Source organism: Lepidochelys olivacea (assembly GCF_965140295.1).
Source record: "Lepidochelys olivacea isolate rLepOli2 genome assembly, chromosome: 3".
NCBI lineage: Eukaryota > Metazoa > Chordata > Testudines > Cheloniidae > Lepidochelys > Lepidochelys olivacea.
Genome location: NC_140413.1, coordinates 5120595 through 5138771, shown reverse-complemented (window position 1 = coordinate 5138771; position 18177 = coordinate 5120595). Strand labels below are relative to the sequence as shown.

The 18177-nt window shown below is 47.9% G+C and overlaps 1 long non-coding RNA gene across 1 annotated transcript; it reads right to left on the bottom strand.

Moving 5' to 3' along the window:
• Positions 1 to 16756: 16756 nt before the first annotated feature.
• Positions 16757 to 17815, bottom strand: LOC311518972. Its single transcript, XR_014711166.1, has 3 exons — positions 17715 to 17815; positions 17560 to 17617; positions 16757 to 16857 (listed from the first exon to the last, which is right to left on the bottom strand). It is a non-coding gene; the product is annotated as an uncharacterized lncRNA (long non-coding RNA).
• Between the last annotated feature and the right edge of the window lie 362 nt (positions 17816 to 18177).

The following is an 18177-nucleotide window of genomic DNA, read 5'->3' as shown; positions in this document are numbered from 1 at the left end:
CGTAACCCCTCCTGCATGCCGCACCCCATGGCTCCAGCCCGGAGACCCCTCCTGTACCCCAAACCCCTCATCCCCCGGCCTCACCCCAGAGCCTACACCCCTAACAATCATTAGCACCCTGCCCTGGATATGCCCGATCAATAGTCCTTCATTGCCTCCTGTGAGATGTGTGCCCACGCCAAGATGCCAAGCGACAAGCCTCCCAACCCAGCCACCTCAGACCTGTTGCAGCAGATTGGTGAGGCCCAGGAAGAAATGAAGAAGCACCTGGAAAAGGCAAGAGTGAATTATAAGCAGTATGCAGACAAGCATCAACAGCAAAGCCATACCGATTCAGTGCGACAAAAGCTATGGCTCCCCACGGAGCATCTCTGCACGGGCAGACCTGCTCACCAGCTGGACTCTTGGTTCCTTGGCCCTTTTCAGATCCTGCGGTAGGTTAATCCAGTCATTTCTGAACTCCAACCACCCTGCTCTCTGCAGGTCACCCGGTGCTTCACATATCACTTTTGAAACCCTACCCAGAAAGCCCTTTTCCTCACAGGATCCAGCCACGTCCTCCAGTGGTACAGGGCCACGAGGAATACATGGGCCACAAAATCCTGGACTCTAAAGGTGACCATGGCAGGCTCGGGTGTCTTGTTGACTGGGAAAGGGCCTGAGGAGCACACCTGGAAGCCTGCGGAAAATGTAGATACTCCTACCGTTGTGCAAAAGTTCCATAGGAATCACCCTGAAAAACCTGGTCCCACATCACTCTGAGGGTGCCCCTCAGCAAGGGGCTGATGGCAGAGACTGTAGGTCTTGAACCCTTGTCTGTACAGGCTTAGGCACTTGTGTGGTCTAACCTGCCGTGCAGTGAGCGTCTAACAGCTGCTGGAAGAGAAGCTGAGCTCTGACAGAGACTGTCAGTCCTGTCATCTGATTGACAGGACTCTGGGGATCCTGATTGGCCACAGCTTCTATATAAACCCAGCAGGAAGTGGGATCTTCTCATCCCTGCTTGACTCCTGGTTTTGCCCTCTGGTTCACTTGCGGCTCTGACTTCCTGGTCGCTAATGGGGCCTGACTCCTGCTCTGATCACTAAGTTAGATGACCCATGCCCTGCTCATGACAACAAGTGGTCCATACTGGAGGGGGAGGGAACTGGCATAGGGCAGAGGAGTGATCAAAGGCTTCACACAAGAAGTGAGTTTTTGCTCTGTACATACAGCACCTAACACGCGGGGGCCCTGATCCGTGACTAGGGCTCCTAAGTGCTACCATAATACAAATAATAATAATGCCGAGAATCCAGAGGTGCTGAAGGCAGAAAGGGCTACCCCACCTACTCCCAGTCTGAGCCTTGTCACCAAGAGCCCACTGATCAGGCAGGATGAGGGGCGGATGCAGACACAGCCAGGGGACAGTAACCCTTCATCCTTAGCTGAGCGATCTCTGCACAGTCTGCTCCCTAGAGCTGCTGTTCTTGTGAGAGCCGGGCTGCCTCATGAGTGCATCAAGCAGAGTCAAAGAGGGTAAAGTTTACACTGTGTGGGGAGAAGAGGAATCCAATGGATCCTGGTCTTGTTGGCCACCCCTGTTGCCGGCACCCAGCTGAGGTTGGTTCGCTACCCAGTGTGCTACACCCAAGAATCACAACGGGGTGGAGAAGCAGAAAAGTTTATTAGCAGCTGCAAAAGGTACAGGGAGAATAGAATCTCAAATCCTGCACCCAGAGCAGGAAGTTACACAGGCTTTTATACATCCTTTTCCCCAGCATACTTATCCAATAGCAAGCTGCCCTAAGTATAGCAATAGCAAGTATAATACTAAGTATAGCAATAGCAAGCTGCCCATATAGCCAGCCAATCCAGTTCCCAGCTACTTCCCTTCTTTCTGTATCATTTGTTAAACCATACATAAAGCTGCTTTATTCACCATTGTTCTTCCATATCTGCCCTCTGTGGCCTTGCTTAGTTTCAGGCAGTCTGACTCTGGAACATATTGTTGCAGATCCTCAGCATAACTGCTGCGAGTACCTCCAGGTCGGGGGGCCAAGGACACTGGGGCCTCGTACGCAGAGCTGCTGCGAGTGCCTCCAGGCGGGGGGCGGGGGCCAGAGACACCTGGGCCTAGTGTGAGGGGGCTTCATCGACACTCGTGATCTTCCATCCCCTCGAGTTACCTAGTGGCCATGCCCCAGTGTCCCCAACACCCCCAAGGAAATCTTTCAAAGCTATTTCTGTTTGAACCTGTGTGGGTAACTCTCTGCCTTGCCCTGTGCCCTGGCTTTGCTTGTTACTTCACATCCACTTAGCCCCTGAGCCAGGCTGCTCCCCACCTGTCTCTTGCTCTGTTTTCCCAGCCCAGCGGCCCTTCCCTCCCTCCGCACCGGCCCTTCCCTGACCCCCTGGTCAGTGCATTGAGTTCACACCAAAGACAAAGTATTAAACAGCAACAGTGAGGAGAATAAGGAAAAATGGAAGAGGGTGAAGGGGAACAAGGGACCCGCACCACCACCGGCATCTCTGGGACGTAGGGAAAGTTCACCGGCTCTTCCTCACACCCCCCGCCTCCCTCCCAGGCCCGGGCTGGGTGGCGGTGACACCGCGGGTCCAACCCGGCTCTGGCGCTGGCCACGGGCCCTCAGGCGCGAGCTGGCCGGGCCCCCGACGGCGCGGCTGGTCTGCACGGCCCCAGCTCCCGGCTGCCCCGGCTCCCCCAGCTCTGGCCCCGCTCTGGCTGCTGCTCTGCCCTTAGCTCGGCCCCGCTCGCCTCCGGCAGCTCCCCTCATACGCAGGACGGGACCCTGGGCTCCCGGCTCCCTCGTTGCCTGGCCTGCCCTGTCAATCGGGCTGACCTGGAGCGTTGGCGTCTCCCCGTTGGCCCTGGGGACTGTCAGTCTCAGGACCCTGATTTCTCTCCTTCCATTCCCCTTTCTTTGGGGACTGGGAGAGGCCAGCCACAAACCCCTCTGAGTGTCGGTGAGGGCCAGCAGCCCCCTCCCGCCGGCCTAGAGCCGATCTCCAGAGCAGGCCCCGTGGGCTGAACCGGAAATCGGGTTCAAAACACACACAGGGAGCCCCTGACGCTTGGAGCTCCAAACAGTCCTTAGATCTGGCGGAGGTTCCCCCCTTCCAAGCTCTTCATCCGTCCACCCTCCAGTCCCTCTTCTGACTGCACGGGAAGCCCGGGGCTGCCCTGACAAAACCTCCAGCACATCTGCCAGGGACCGGGTTGGAACGGTTCCCACCCCATACAGCTTGATATCAGTCTGTTTGCCCCGGGGGCCTCGGTCTGGGCTCGGTTGTGGTGGTTTTGCTTCACTGTGGAAACCAATGCAGATTGCCCCAGCCCCTTCTGTCTGCAGCTCAGGCTCCCCTGGGACATGGGGTTTGCTGCAGGCGAAGGGGGGATGCCCCTCGATCACACAGGGGCCCAGACTCCCTGACTGGACGCCCAGGCACTACGGCAGTGGGCTCTCTCCAGAGCTAGAGCTGGGCAAATCATGGATATTTCCGGTCAGTGGCACTTATGAGAAATACATTCGTTTGTTTGGGGTCAAACTGAATGTGAAACTTTTCAGTGACTCAAGGACAGGCTGTGGTGGCTTATTCCAGAGCAGAGATTTGAACTGCTGCCTTTTACAGCGAGGGGAAATGCACCCGAACCACTGGACTAAAGACAGAGCAGCTGCAACAACACCAGGGGCACCACCTTTCTCCTTCTCTCCTGGCCCTTTTGGGACTGGCCAAAACTGTGTGTGTCGAATGCGCTATTCATTTCAGGTCACTCAGAACTGCATTTTTCATGTAATAATCCTCCTCATCCAAAGAATGTCACCCAGTTTTACACAGAACACCAAGAGCTAAATTCACAAGTGACTGAGGTGCGGTGACACTGAACGTCACCATGCCGATCTTTTGGATGATTCACAAACCCTGCGTTGGTGCCTGGGCTCCCTGTAGAACAACTGGGGAGAGACAGACACCTGAGAAAGGGAATCACAAAAGCTGGTGATGGAGAGGACTCCAGATGGAAATCCCACCCTCTATCCGAGGGGAGATGAATTTGAATGGGGATCTGCCACCTGTCAGGTGAACACACTGGGCTTTGGGACAGCCTGACAGGGGCTTCCTCAATCACTCCTGTTGAAGCTATTCCATCATGGGGGAAATAACTAAAAAAACCCATTGGTGCAGGGAGATTGGACATTCGGTCTTTCACCTCCCCATCCTTCCTTCAACCTCTGTAAGCTCACATAGAGGAGCCTGATTGGGTTCCACAGCCAAGTTAGGGGGCAAACTCCTACCGTCCCTGGTGTGGGGGCTGCAGGATGCAGGCTCACAAACACAGATGCCCTGTGAACTTTTACTACAAAAAATGTTTAGAACTCTGCAGTGGTGAGCAGCAGCTGAGTGCGGGGTTGGGAATCCCAGTGGGGTCTGATTCTGGCACTTGGTGCCTAAACGAACAGTTAGGCACTTAAGCCCTTTGGTGAATCTGGCCCCAAGAAGGAGGCAGAGCTGGGAAGAGATATGAGCTCATCGGAAGAAGAAATCACAACTGGGAGGGGCTCAAGAAGTTTAGGGGCTTACTATCTGGTATCCCCTCGGAGCCATTCCCATCTTTTGGAAAGCAAAGAAGTTCCTCCTAGACTTTAAGGCCAGGAGGGACCATTGTGATCATCTAGTCTGACCTCCTTCACCTTGCAGGCCAAAGAACCTCACCCATCCCCTCCTTTAATAGACCCATAACCTGCCCGGGCCCTTATGGCTTGGGGCAAACCACCAGGACTTGGTTTTGTCATCAGTTGATCTCATCAGGTTCCTTGGGCTAGATACCACAATAATTCCCAGGCTTGAGAAGCTCCTTGTAGAGGTATCAGCTACAACACCTTCCCTGGGCCCTAGTGCCACCCCATCCAGCCTCTCCCCACGCCCACTGATGCTGAGGATGGCTAGCCACTGGGTTGCTTGTACTTGAGGTTTGTATCCCTTTAAGACCGGAGACTCCTGCTGTAATAGGACCTGCCTCCCTCAGAGGGTTAGCAGAACCTTATCTCCAGCCACTTGTCTGCTCCCAGACAACAGGTAGATGGCCCACGTTCTGCTCTCCAAACCTTGGCCTTCCTACGTCCCTGTGCTGCAGATAATTGACCCCAGGAAGCTCAGCTAATAAGTGGAATGCAGGCACAGTGGACTGGGGTTTAAGTTGCAGGGCACCTCAATTATCCAAGTCTCAGTTCTTGAGATCTCTGTTTTCCACAGCTTGGCCGTGGCCATTCATTATGCTCAACCCCCTTTAATTATTGGTATCTATTTCCCCGCTCTGACACCCCAGGCCCATGACATCTCAGCTCTTGGAAGGTGTGATGTAGAGAGGGGAAATGGGGGTTGGTCATCATTCCAGGTGGATGGTACTCCCGTCAGGTCTGTGGCAGATCTCTCCTTCTTTCTCTCTTTGGTTCAAGGGCCTCACTTCCTTCCTACCCCAGCCCCTCCCTCGGGTTTTGGGTCTGCCACCTTGGAAATTCCAAACTCTCTCTTTCCATCACCCCAGGAAAGACCTGCCCTTTATCTCCCAGTAAGTTTCTCTTCTGAGCCCTGTGCAATCTAAGTGCCCCACGGAGTCCCCTGCTTTCCACCCTCGAGTATAAACATCTCTGGGGCTTTTCCCCCCACTGCTACCACCCTTCCATGTCTAGCACCAGGTCAGTTTGTGAAAACTTTGAGGGTTTGCTCTTATCCTCCTCCATGGATTGTTGGCTTTTCTTCACGCTTGTGGCCAAAACATCTGAAAGGACAAGACTTATGCCATGAATCTGCAAAGGAAGGATTTATTCTTGAACTAAATGAGGTAAAGGAACAAATCCAGTGAGCTATTCACACCCTCAGTCTCATCCAAGCCCCAGGCCTGCCTTTCACCTTGGAATCTGGGGTTAAACGTCATACCCCAAGGAAAGTCTCTTATACATCAGTCTCTGTGTCCCAGGACAACATGCAATTGTTCTCAGCCACTTTGGTCCATGCTTACCAGGCCCGCTGGATGCGAGGGAGATGGTGGAATTTGTGGGCCTCTTCTGTGAGTGAGAATGCTGGCAGGGTGGGATTCAGTAATATGGAAACTGGAAGTAGTAGAAGGGCCCTACTGTCAAACAAACCCTAACCCCGCCCTTGGCCCCTGTAACTCCGCCTCTTGACCCCTTAAGCCCCGACCACCTGTCACTGGAAGTCCCAGCAATGGGGAATATTACTACCAGGATGAAGGCGGACATATGACCGGATGCAAAATGTATCATGTGACCCCTGTAAGAACTCCTCCCACTGCCCTCTACCAGTCAGGATGGGTTTCACCCCGATACGCCCGCTGCGAGAGGAGATTTGACCAATCAGTGGTGTTCCAGGGCAGGGTGACCCATCTGGAAGTGGTTCGTGTGACCCCTCTAAGACCTCCTCCCACCGCCCTCTACCAGTCGCGATAGGTTTCAGCCACATAGGACCATCCCGAGAGCAGATGTGACCAATCAGGGGTGTACTGGGGCGGGTGACCCGCACCGAAGAGGGCCACGTGACCCTTCAAAGAACTCATCCCAGCGCCCTCTGCCAATCAGAGCGCAGCACCATCACCCCATAAGTCCCAGTGCAGGGGCAGAAGAGGGCACCCTTTACCAAGAACGCGTGCTTTAGAAGTCGTGGAAAGATGGACTCCTTCACCACCCCTGTGAGAACTTCGGAGTTTGTTTGAGCCTCGAGGGCCTTTGGACCTGTATGGAGAAAGCGCTACATCAGCGACAGGTCCAATGAGGGCCTTTTGACTCAGCCGTTGATGGATACGCCAGAACCTGAAACCCAAACCCTTCTGAGGCACCCCGAGGAGCATGATGGGCTCTCATTGTCAGCCCCCCGAGAGGTGGAAGGCAAACGCAGCTCGGGGGAGTCACCGGAGGACAAGGTGAACGGAAAAGACGTCACACAGGAAATGAATGGTTAAGAAGTGACGGCTGATGATGGGGTGTAATGGGGTTAGGAACCGGGGGGCTGTGTAAATCTAAAAACAAGCAGTGGGGTGCTTACACTGTTTCTTTTCTGAAAATCTCTCAACAGCTCGACGATGCCTTTCTAGAGGCCTTTCAGAACTTCTACAGGGGTTGCCCCGTGGGAGTAAATATATCATGCATCCGCTGATTTTTCTCATGTCTGAGACAGAGATCTCAAGAGGAAAATCCAGAAAAGGACAAAATGGAAGAATCACTCCCTTATGGTAGGGGTCATGGCGTCCATTTTTACAGGGGGCTGTAAAAGGTCGTGTTAAACCAGGTGATTAATAACACTTAGTTAAATGTGTCAATATGAATGTGTCCCCCTTCATATTTGTGTGAGTAAAAGACGGTACCAGTAAGAGTCATGTCTACACAGGCAGCTTTGTGAAAGAAAATATATTTGACCCCCTGGAAAGTTGGGAGCTTCGGCAGGGTGAACCCTCTTTTTCAAGTGGCCAAAAAGCAGAGTAAAACTTTAAATGAAGATGGGTAAGAGCTTGGCTTTCAGACCAGGACGCTTACACTTGACACATAGTCAAGTTGCAGGTGTGGATGTGTAATGGCAGGCAGATTTGATGGATATGTACCGGTCCTCCAAACGCAACAGTGGTTTTAAGTCCATCTTAACAGTCATAGACATTCTATCCAAATATGCCTGGGCCTTCGGCCTAAAAGACAAGACGAGTGGTGAGGTATCCAAGGCCTTTAAAGCAATTTTCAACAAAGGTCGCATGCCTCAAAAATTAGATTCCAGTCGGGGGAAAGAATTTTTAAACAAACCTTTAAGGAGACTGTTAAAGTGGCATGGAGTTCACCATATTGTTACTGATAATGAAGTCAAAGCAGGGGTTGTAGAGCAATTGAAGAAAACTTTTAAAACTAGGATGTGGAGATATTTTATGAGGGTGAGACAGTTACTGAATCTTTTTACCCTGAAGAATTACAAAAAGTAAATCCCAAACGAGACAGGATTTACAGGGTTGAAAAAGTGAGAGCGGCGAAAGGAAAAGGGAGAAAAAAGCAGCTACTGGTGAAATGGTTGGGGTGACCCAATGAGTTTAACAGCTAGGTGAAAGCTTTTCAACTCTGTGACATTTAGACCCAAACAGAGAGAGCGAGAGGGAGAGAGAGAGAGAAATGAGGGATGGCGGGTTTTACATTACTTTGCCCAGCAATGCCAGCTCTGCAGCTTTTCCTTAAAACACCAGCTCCAACGTTACAATAGGACTAATTAAGCCCTTGGATCTCCCGGGTGCCTGGGAGGTGGGGTTAGTGGAAACACAATACCCGCACAGCTGGAACACTATCCACGAAGACACCCCTTTCAAAATCACCTTTGGAGATATGAGGTGGAATTTCATCCTACGACGAGGTTATTACTCGACCATACCCGAATTACTGGATCATATGAACAGGACCGTGGCTCGTCATTCCGCACTACCTGAGGTGGTCATGAACTACGACCCTGTGGGTAGAAAAGTGAGACTTAAATCTGCCAATTTTACGTCCCTGTTTTACGGGGAGCTCGATAACATTCTGGGTTTGGGCCCCAAGTGCAGCGCCCAAAAATTTCCCATCTCCGCAGACATCACAGGGGGTTTCAACTCCTTGTATCTGTACACAGATATCATACAACACCAGTTTGTGGGGGACTTTTCTGTTGCCCTGTTACGCTGCGTCCCCATCCGAGGAAGGAACAATGAGTTTCTCACCATCACTTACGATAAACCTCACTACGTTCCTGTCAGTAAAGACCACATTGACACCATCACCATTGAACTAAAGACAGATCAGAACAGACGTGTCTCATTTTGCTTCGGCAAGGTGATCGTAAAGCTGCACCTGCGCCCGCGGAGAGAACGAGGTTTCTAAAAAGCAAAATACTATTTTGGCGATCCTAAAAAATTACGGTGACCCCGCAATCAATAGGAACTATAACAAAGCCCAGGCTGGATACGCCCTTCCTGGATGTCATGGGGCCCCCGTGATATACGGGGTTGGTGTGGGTGGAATATTTCATAGTCTCTTTTGAAAAGCTGTACCACTTTTGAGGAGGGGGCTAGAGATTATTAAAGTCCACGTAAAAACCGGCGCTCAAAATATAGCTACAGACGTGGTAGGTCATGTCTCCCGCACTGTTCTGGAGAAAGTGGGGAATACAGTTTCACAGGAAGGATCGGGGCTGATGTACATTAAAAGGAGGAAGACCACGAGAAATGTGTCATACCCACGATGTTCAGTTCCCCCAAAACCCTTTAAAAGAAGGGCTTTGACCCGCAGGGCCAGCCACAAGTGAAAGTCCAAGAGGAAGCCTGAGTGAAAGAGGAGACGCTCTCTGCCTGGTGAAAGAGATGTATTTGAATCAACATGGCTTTTGTTCACTGCGGGTCTGAGGAGTGGACCACATCCAAACTAGACTTGTTCCAAATAGCCCCTACGCAGACCAGCATTGAGAAAAGCATCTACATCGAGGTGCCGCCTCTGTTGGTCATTATGGAGTCTGCCCCCATTGACTTTTTTGTAGCAGGGAATGGTGTGCATTGTATGGATTTAAACAACACGCTGCTGGAGCTGTGTTGCAAGATTGTAAAAGGAGACAAAACTGAACTCGCCGTGGACGCCGAGGTGGGCCTGGTGAATTACCCCGTGGCCTCTATTTTTAGTCAGTGCGATGTCACACTGGGAGACCGCCTTGTAAGGCAAAGCAACAACTGTTACCCTTACAGGGCCTTTATAGAATCGGTGCTCAATTACAGTGACTACACCCTCGCCACTCAATTTTCCACCGGCCTGTTTTACAAAGACACTGCCGGACAACAGGAAGAAACTCGAGATGGATGGAGGGAATCTAGGGTTTGTGAGGTGTGCAAAGCTGATGGCCCAGAGCAGGACGGTAGAGCTGCTGGTTCATCTGCACAGCGACCTGTTTTTTCAAGAAAACCTTTTGTTGAACGGAGTGGATGTGAAAATTAAACTGACGCGCAGTAAAGACACTTTCTGTTTAACGGGCAGTGCGGCAGAAGGCTTTAAACTGTGCATTGTATCACTGTATCATTGTATCCGCGATCCTTTTTGAAGGAAGTACGGGTGTCCCTGAGTGTGGCATTTGCCGAGCGAGTGTAGAGATTTGTAAATTATCCCTGGGGTTTTTGAACAGAACCATGTACTTTGTGTTTAGGTTAATCTTGCGACTCTTTTTCCCCTGACAAAATACGCTTTGAACTATAAACATAATGCTCTGGTTTCTGTGACGCACGTACTTGGTAAAGCCTTCCTCGATTTCAGCGCTTTCACAGGCAGAGTTCATCAGATCGTTCATCAGATGATCGTCTTTACTTTACTGGTAGGAAACAAACGGTCGTCGTCAAAAGCATCAGGCAGCCCCTCCACAACATTGAGAAAGGGATATTTACAGAGCAATTCTGTCTACAGAGGTTGCCAACAACTGTAACACCACACGATGCTCTCAGGCATAACAGACAGTGTTTGTCTGGCGTTATCCAGCACATTTTTTATAAAGTAACTTTTCCGGCAGTTGCTAGGCCCCGCGAGAATTGCAGAAAAGGGGTGTTTCGAAATTATCCATTTTTAAAAACCGTAGGGCAGGGTTTTAAACCCTCTCCTTGGACCTTCTTATTGTAAACGACTTTCTGTGTTTGTTTTCTGAAGGGTTTTTGTCGCTATTTGCCACTGATTTTTGTTCCTTACGACAGAGGGCTGCTGCACCTCTGTCTTTTTTGAGGTGTTTTCTAGCAGGCCCGTGCGATAGTCCAGAACTCGATCTTCCATACTGTCAAAGTTGATCTTTTCGCAGTTTGCTACGTTCAGGGTAATACCTTTGACTTTCCTAAGGCCTTTCCTCCCAACAGCTTGTATCCATATGTTTTTGGGCCTGCCGACACAAACTCGGTGATGTGTGGATCAGGCGGGATCTCGCTTGTGAGGTCCCCTAAATAACCCCCAGAGGGCGATTCCGGTCACCCTCCCTTTTCACAAATGTCACCAAGTCTGTGTCGTGGTACAGACACCACTCTTGTAATCTGTCTAGGGGGTTGTATAGTTCTAAGCGGGCATAAACGGTGGTGAAACAGGCTATGAAGACATTGGTATTGCCAGCGACAGAGTGCAGGTCTTTTGCGTGCTTCCAAGACACACACGCGGTTTCATCCTCGATAAACTCGCAGGACGAAACCTCGTAATTGGGGGAAAACAGGTTCTGAAAGAGTTTGTCAGGATCTCTCACGATGCTGGTGTTGGGTAGGTTTGTTCTTTGGCCAAACTGACCCCACAGAGATTTGAAAAACAGCTTAGCGATTTGGCATTTAGCGGAGTTCGACCTGATCTCGTGTTGGCGTAAAAGCACGCCTTCTTGCTGGTAGAAATCGTTAATGTACTTATTTTGTTTTTCTTCATCTGTGGACGAGCTGGGAGACCCTGAAGCCTCTTGTTTCTGGCAGAGGTGTAATTTTATGTACGCTGAAAAGAGTTCATCAGATTTTTCCTTAAAATGCCACATTTCATAGATTTTAGCCACCGCGTACCCCTTCGCTATGGCCGTGTTCAATTCCACCGTGCAAGTCCCCAGGATGGCCCTCTCCTCATCAGTGTGGGTGCATGTCTCCCGCTGCTCGGTTTCCACACAGGTTCGGCATAGCAGGAACAAAAGCTTGCCACCCACTCTGACAGGTATCAACAGGAAAAAGAGGCTTCGCAGGGGGTACGCTTTAACTTTTGCAATTCCAAAATAATTTGCAAGGGGTCCAAATTTGTCGTAAATTATATCAGGGTGTCCGATGGGGTATTCCTTGGTTTTGTTTACCAAAGGGTACAGGCTGGTAAAATCATAAGAGTGGATTTCTTCCCCAGGGTTAAGTTTGTAATACAGACGGAAAGCGTTTGTCCTCCCCCCATAAAGTGCATCCCTAGGCAGGAGAGGCAACTGGGTTCAGTTTAGAAGATCTGCAAGCTCCTTGTCTGAAACCCAAAAGTTGTCCCCGTCATAGGATTTTGTGCTTTTTCACAATAATAGGCGACAACACCGCAGAAAAAACACCCATGAAACTCAAAAGCCATGCTTACCCCATCAACACTGGGATTAACGTCTAAAAAGTAGGAACCTACCTGTAGTTCCCCACCCTGTAAAGAGCTACCCTGTTAGGCTCCAAAAACAAAATCCTGTACATAGCCATGGAGACAGATGCCAGCTTTATGTACCAGTATGGATCTATACACAGTTTTATCTCGGTGAATTTACCAGGTTCTTTCTCTACTATATCTCCCATCTCTGTCATTTTCATAATCTCTTTTCTGTAGAGGATACAAGCCTGTCTCAAAATTTTGACATCCTGTGACAGGAATAGGTGAGCTCATTCTGCAAGTCAAACATCTCATATCTGTGGTCCCAACACTAGTCGAGAAACTCTGCTTTCTCCCTGGGCATCATGCTTTCCACACCAGAGTGCTCCACGCCGGGCAGAGTCCCCATGTAATTTTGATTTTCTAAAGTGTTAAAAAGAGGTGGAAAAACACCCTTTGCACCCTTCAAACCCCGTCGCTTGCGGGAGCTTGCTAAGCTTCATGGGCAAGAAGTTTGAAAAGAGTCTATCAAACGAATGCCTAGGGCTTTCACTTCCACACACATTAGTTTACTACCCTGAGTGATCAATTCTATCCACGTCTTTTTCCTCAGGAACTGTCTCGCAATGAAGTACATATCATAACCTTTGGAACTGAGCGCTAGGAACGTGTAGTCCTGGAACTCTTTGCCAATAAAGGTCTAAACAAACAGAGAAAGACACCTGTCGCCCTTAAATTCCCAGGGCTTTTCAGGGTTTCGGGACATAGCAAAAATATAAGTGGGCGTGTGCAACCCAGTTTTCTGTGTGCATTCAAAATCATAAAAAATATATACTTTTCTGAGGATTCGGGCTTTCGAATGCTCTCCAGAAAACACAGGTGACTGTCTACATCACCAGCGATCAAACCCTGACCCTGCTTACAGCGCCTCCCTTCACACCTGTGCCGCTTGTCCACACAAGACTGACATTTATCACACAAAGTTTTAGACAGGCATTCGACTCGCCTTAGTCGACGTGTCTGTCTAAACGCTCTTTGGACCAACAATACAGTCTACAGCTAGGACACCTCAGCTGCACGCCCATGCTGTCCAAGCATGTTACGTTCAAACGGAGGCAGCAACGATACCTGCAAGAGTGGTCCTGACGGTACCCTCTGTGGCAAAACTCACAATATTTTTTCTCACCAAACAACTTTTTCACATCCAGAACCCCATAGTTATGCTCATCGTGCAAGAGGATGAAAAAAGTCTTGGGGTACATGCCCCCCGCCCCCGTTTTAAAGAAGCCCCGTCCGCCTTTCGCCGCAGACAGCACCACCTGTATGGTGACTCCTCAATGCTCTTCCAATGTTGCTACGGCACTGAGCAGAACCTGTTTTGGATCTGACCACCCCAGTTTCCCATGAAACTTTCTCACCCCTGCTAATGATTCCGCGTCCGTAGGTTTACGGTCAGACAAAATGGCCAAGAGCCCACCCGCAAAACCGGTGTAAGTCAGGTCTACTAAGCATTGTCTCTTTATATGCATGATTTAACTACTGAGGATAGAATTTAAAACTCTACGAGCACCGCCACCCCTGTTTGTTCCAACTGTCACAACGTCCCATCGACATGCAACTCTCTCTTGCTCTGTAGCAGCTTTGAGGCCTGATTTAAGAAATCCTCAGCAGACAGCTCATCCCTAGTTCTTCTGACCGCAAACAAAGGGCTAGTTAAATTTCGTCTCTCTAAACGTAACTGAACAGAATCATCAGGGCCTACTCTACCGTTAACCTCATCCAGAACTAACTGTATTCCCCTGTGTCTGGCTTCAACAACCTGCTGAGCTGAATTTATTCACTCAAGATTGACAAAACGAAATTCCTCACAATATACCGACCCCCCAAATCTGGGTAATTCACGTTGCCAACTTCTCACTCTCTCCATATACACCTCTGCATTTTCAGGGTTACTTGCGGGCTTCCTCTACGGGACCATCAGCGGTATCTTCTACATCAGAGGCTATTAAACAAATACTTTGCCTCAGTCTTTAATAAGACTAAAGAGGATCTTAGGGATAATGGTAGCATGATAAATGGGAATGAGGATATGGAGGTAGACATCACCATATCTGAGGTAGAAGCGAAACTCAAACAGCTTAATGGGACTAAATCGGGGGCCCAGATAATCTTCATCCAAGAATATTAAAAGAATTGGCACAAGAAATTGCAAGCCCATTAGCAAGAATTTTTAATGAATCTGTAAACTCAGGGGTTGTACCGTATGATTGGAGAATTGCTAACATAGTTCCTATTTTTAAGAAAGGGAAAAAAAGTGATCCAAGTAATTATAGGCCTGTTAGTTTGACATCTGTAGTATGCAAGGTCTTGGAAAAAATTTTGAAGGAGAAGGTAGTTAAGGACATTGAAGTCAATGGTAAATGGGACAAAATACAACATGGTTTTACAAAAGGTAGATCGTGCCAAACCAACCTGATCTCCTTCTTTGAGAGAGTAACAGATTTTTTAGACAAAGGAAACGCAGTGGATCTAATTTACTTAGATTTTAGTAAGGCGTTTGATACTGTGCCACATGGGGAATTATTAGTTAAATTGGATAAGATGGGCATCAATAGGAAAATTGAAAGGTGGATAGGGAATTGGTTAAAGGGGAGACTACAACGGGTCCTACTGAAAGGTGAACTGTCAAGTTGGAGGGAGGTTACCAGTGGAGTTCCTCAAGGATCAGTTTTGGGACCAATCTTATTTAATCTTTTTATTACTGACCTGGGCACAAAAAGTGGGAGTGTGCTAATAAAGTTTGCAGATGATACAAAGCTGGGAGGTATTGCTAATTTAGAGAAGGACAGGGATACCCTACAGGAGGATCTGGATGACCTTGTAAACTGGAGTAATAGGAATAGGATGAAATTTAATAGTGAGAAGTGTAAGGTCATGCATTTAGGGATTAATAACAAGAATTTTAGTTATAAGCTAGGGACGCATCAACTAGAAGTAACGGAGGAGGAAAAGGACCTTGGAGTATTGGTTGATCATAGGATGACTATGAGCTGCCAATGTGATATGGCTGTGAAAAAAGCTAATGTCGTCTTGGGATGCATCAGGAGAGGTATTTCCAGTAGGGATAAGGAGGTTTTAGTACCGTTATATAAGGCACTGGTGAGACCTCACCTGGAATACTGTGTGCAGTTCTGGTCTCCCATGTTTAAGAAGGATGAATTCAAACTGGAACAGGTACAGAGAAGGGCTACTAGGATGATCTGAGGAATGGAAAACTTGTCTTATGAAAGGAGACTCAGGGAGCTTGGCTTGTTTAGCCTAACTAAAAGAAGGTTGAGGGGAGATATGATTGCTCTCTATAAATATATCAGAGGGATAAATACCAGAGAGGGAGAGGAATTATTTAAACTCAGTACCAATGTGGACACAAGAACAAATGGATATAAACTGGCCACTAGGAAATTTAGATTAGAAATTAGACGAAGGTTTCTAACCATCAGAGGAGTGAAGTTTTGGAATAGCCTTCCGAGGGAAGTAGTGGGGGCAAAAGATCTATCTTGCTTTAAGATTAAACTCGATAAGTTTATGGAGGAGATGGTATGATGGGATAACATGGTTTTGGTAATTAAATATTCATGGTAAATAGGCCCAATGGCCTGTGATGGGTTTTTAGATGGGGTAAGATCCAAGTTACCCGGGAAAGAATTTTCTGTAGTATCTGGCTGATGAATCTTGCCCATATGCTCAGGGTTTAGCTGATCGCCATATTTGGGGTCAGGAAGGAATTTTCCTCCAGGGCAGATTGGAAGGCCCTGGAGGTTTTTCGCCTTCCTCTGTAGCATGGGGCACGGGTCACTTGCTGGAGGATTCTCTGCTCCTTGAGGTCTTCAAACTACAATTTGAGGACTTCAATAGCACAGATATAGGTGTGAGGTCTTTTTTAGGAGTGGTGGGTGAAATTCTGTGGCCTGCATTGTGCAGGAGGTCAGACTAGATGATCATAATGGTCCCTTCTGGCCTAAATATCTATGAATCTATGAATCTATGAATTTGAGAGTCAGACTCCGAGGAGCCTCCGGTATTCTGAAGAAAGCGTCATATTTCCCCAAATCTTAATCATTTTCTGAATGTAGCATCATACTTTTCCCAAATACTAGAATATGGGGGAGGTGTGATGTGCTTATGGTGTTGAGAGAATGGTTTGTCAGTCCTGACTTTTTTATTCACAACCCTTAGAGCGCGTGCTCCGGGTTTGTGAATGTGGACGTTTTCGCTCACAGTTTTCTCAGGGCTCGGTGTGGTGGTGGCCTCTGAGGAACTGGAGGGGTGTTTGTGTGGTTGGGTTTTGTTGTCCTTGGGTTTGACGTCTATGAGGTTTCGACTGCCCTGATGCTTCATCTGCATCCTTGTTCTATTTTGCGTTAGCCTTGTTAAAGGTCTCAAAGCAGATTCCTGGTTCTTTGGCCGTTCTGGTGGAGGTGTCCCTGTCGCTTCGACTACAGCATTGTCAGGAAAGCTGCTCTTGCCAATGTGGCGGGGAAAAACATTTTACAAAACTGAACATTACCATCTTTCTCACCCACACCTATGTATATACTTAGAATACAAAACCTCATAAAACAACCAAACCAATAAGCAAAATAGATTTACTGGGCTTCATCCATCCTTCAGTCACTGATGCTGGTCCATTTTCCTTTTCAGCTGGCTCTTTTCCTTTTTCTTTTCAGCTTGTTTACCCTCTCGTGTTTTGACCTTACTGTGAAGCAAACAACGTTATAATAAAACACATGGAACTGTCTTGTAAACTTAAAAAAATAAAATATTCATTAGGATGTTTTTCTATTTAAAATGTCACAGCTTTAAAACAAAATAATCCCTTTCAGGCTGTACAACAAACACAGGTTTAGAGTTGATTTCTACCAATTGAAACAACAAACCCACAAACATTTTTTTAAAATACATCTCATTTGCAAAATAAAAACCAAACTGCTTTTAAAACCCATTTTGCACAAAAACCCTTGTTAGTTTTAAAAACACCATTACTATCCATTTCCAACCAAATACTTTTGAAAAAACCACCCCATCTCTCTCTCACACACACACACACACACAAACAGCAGCTTCATAAACACATCAAACCAGGTTTGCAACCAAAAACTCAGACACACACAACACACACACACACACACACTCCAGCAGTTGAAAAACACCAACAGTTTGCAATCAAATACTTTTCAGTAAACCCACATGCATTTAAAAGGCACACGGTTGTTCTGTTTCCCCGCCCCACCCCGGTGTGTGTTTGGGCCTTCAGGTGAAAGAACAAGCAAAAATCTTAAGTTAGGATTATTCTCTGTACAACCTGTGTAATACCTGAAGTTTGTTTTTTGTTTGTTTGTTTTTTCTGTTTTTTAAATATAGCACTATTAAGCACAACTATAGTTAAAATGGTTTTTACCTTGGCCTGGTGGTGAAATGCAGCTTAAAGTTACCGGTTCCATGCTAAACAGATCACACTGCAAGAGAGAAAGGCACCATTATTTACGAAGACAGCATGGCCAAAGAATGGCCTTATAGAATATATATTTTCAGAGTTAAAAACAGGGAGCATACCTCCTCTTCCAGTCCAGCAGCAATTCAAGAGAGTTTCTGTTGAAAGAGACAGTCTCCAAGGAACCTGAAGCTTTGTTTCAAAATAGTTAGCAGGGTGATTGGATCCCCCCTCCCTAGCATTCCCTTTTGTGATCTGGGGTGGGGGAATAAGTTGTCTGCACAACTGGGTTGCTTTTATTTCTTTTTTCTTTTCTTTTCTTTAAAAGACATACATCTCCGTGAAAAGAAACCAAGGGCCAGAGACCTTCTAACAGAAACACAGATAGTCACAAAGCCCTCTTTTTTATTTTTCAATTTACAGCTACCAAGTTGTATGTCGCTGTTTGTCCCCTCACCATTTTCTAACTTAATCCTTTTTGATTTCTTACAACTGGTCTTTTTCTGAAGCAGGGTTCCGTAACTTTTTGTGCAGACCAGACGGTCAATATAACGCTGGAAGGAGCATCTTCCGGTTTGGTCATTT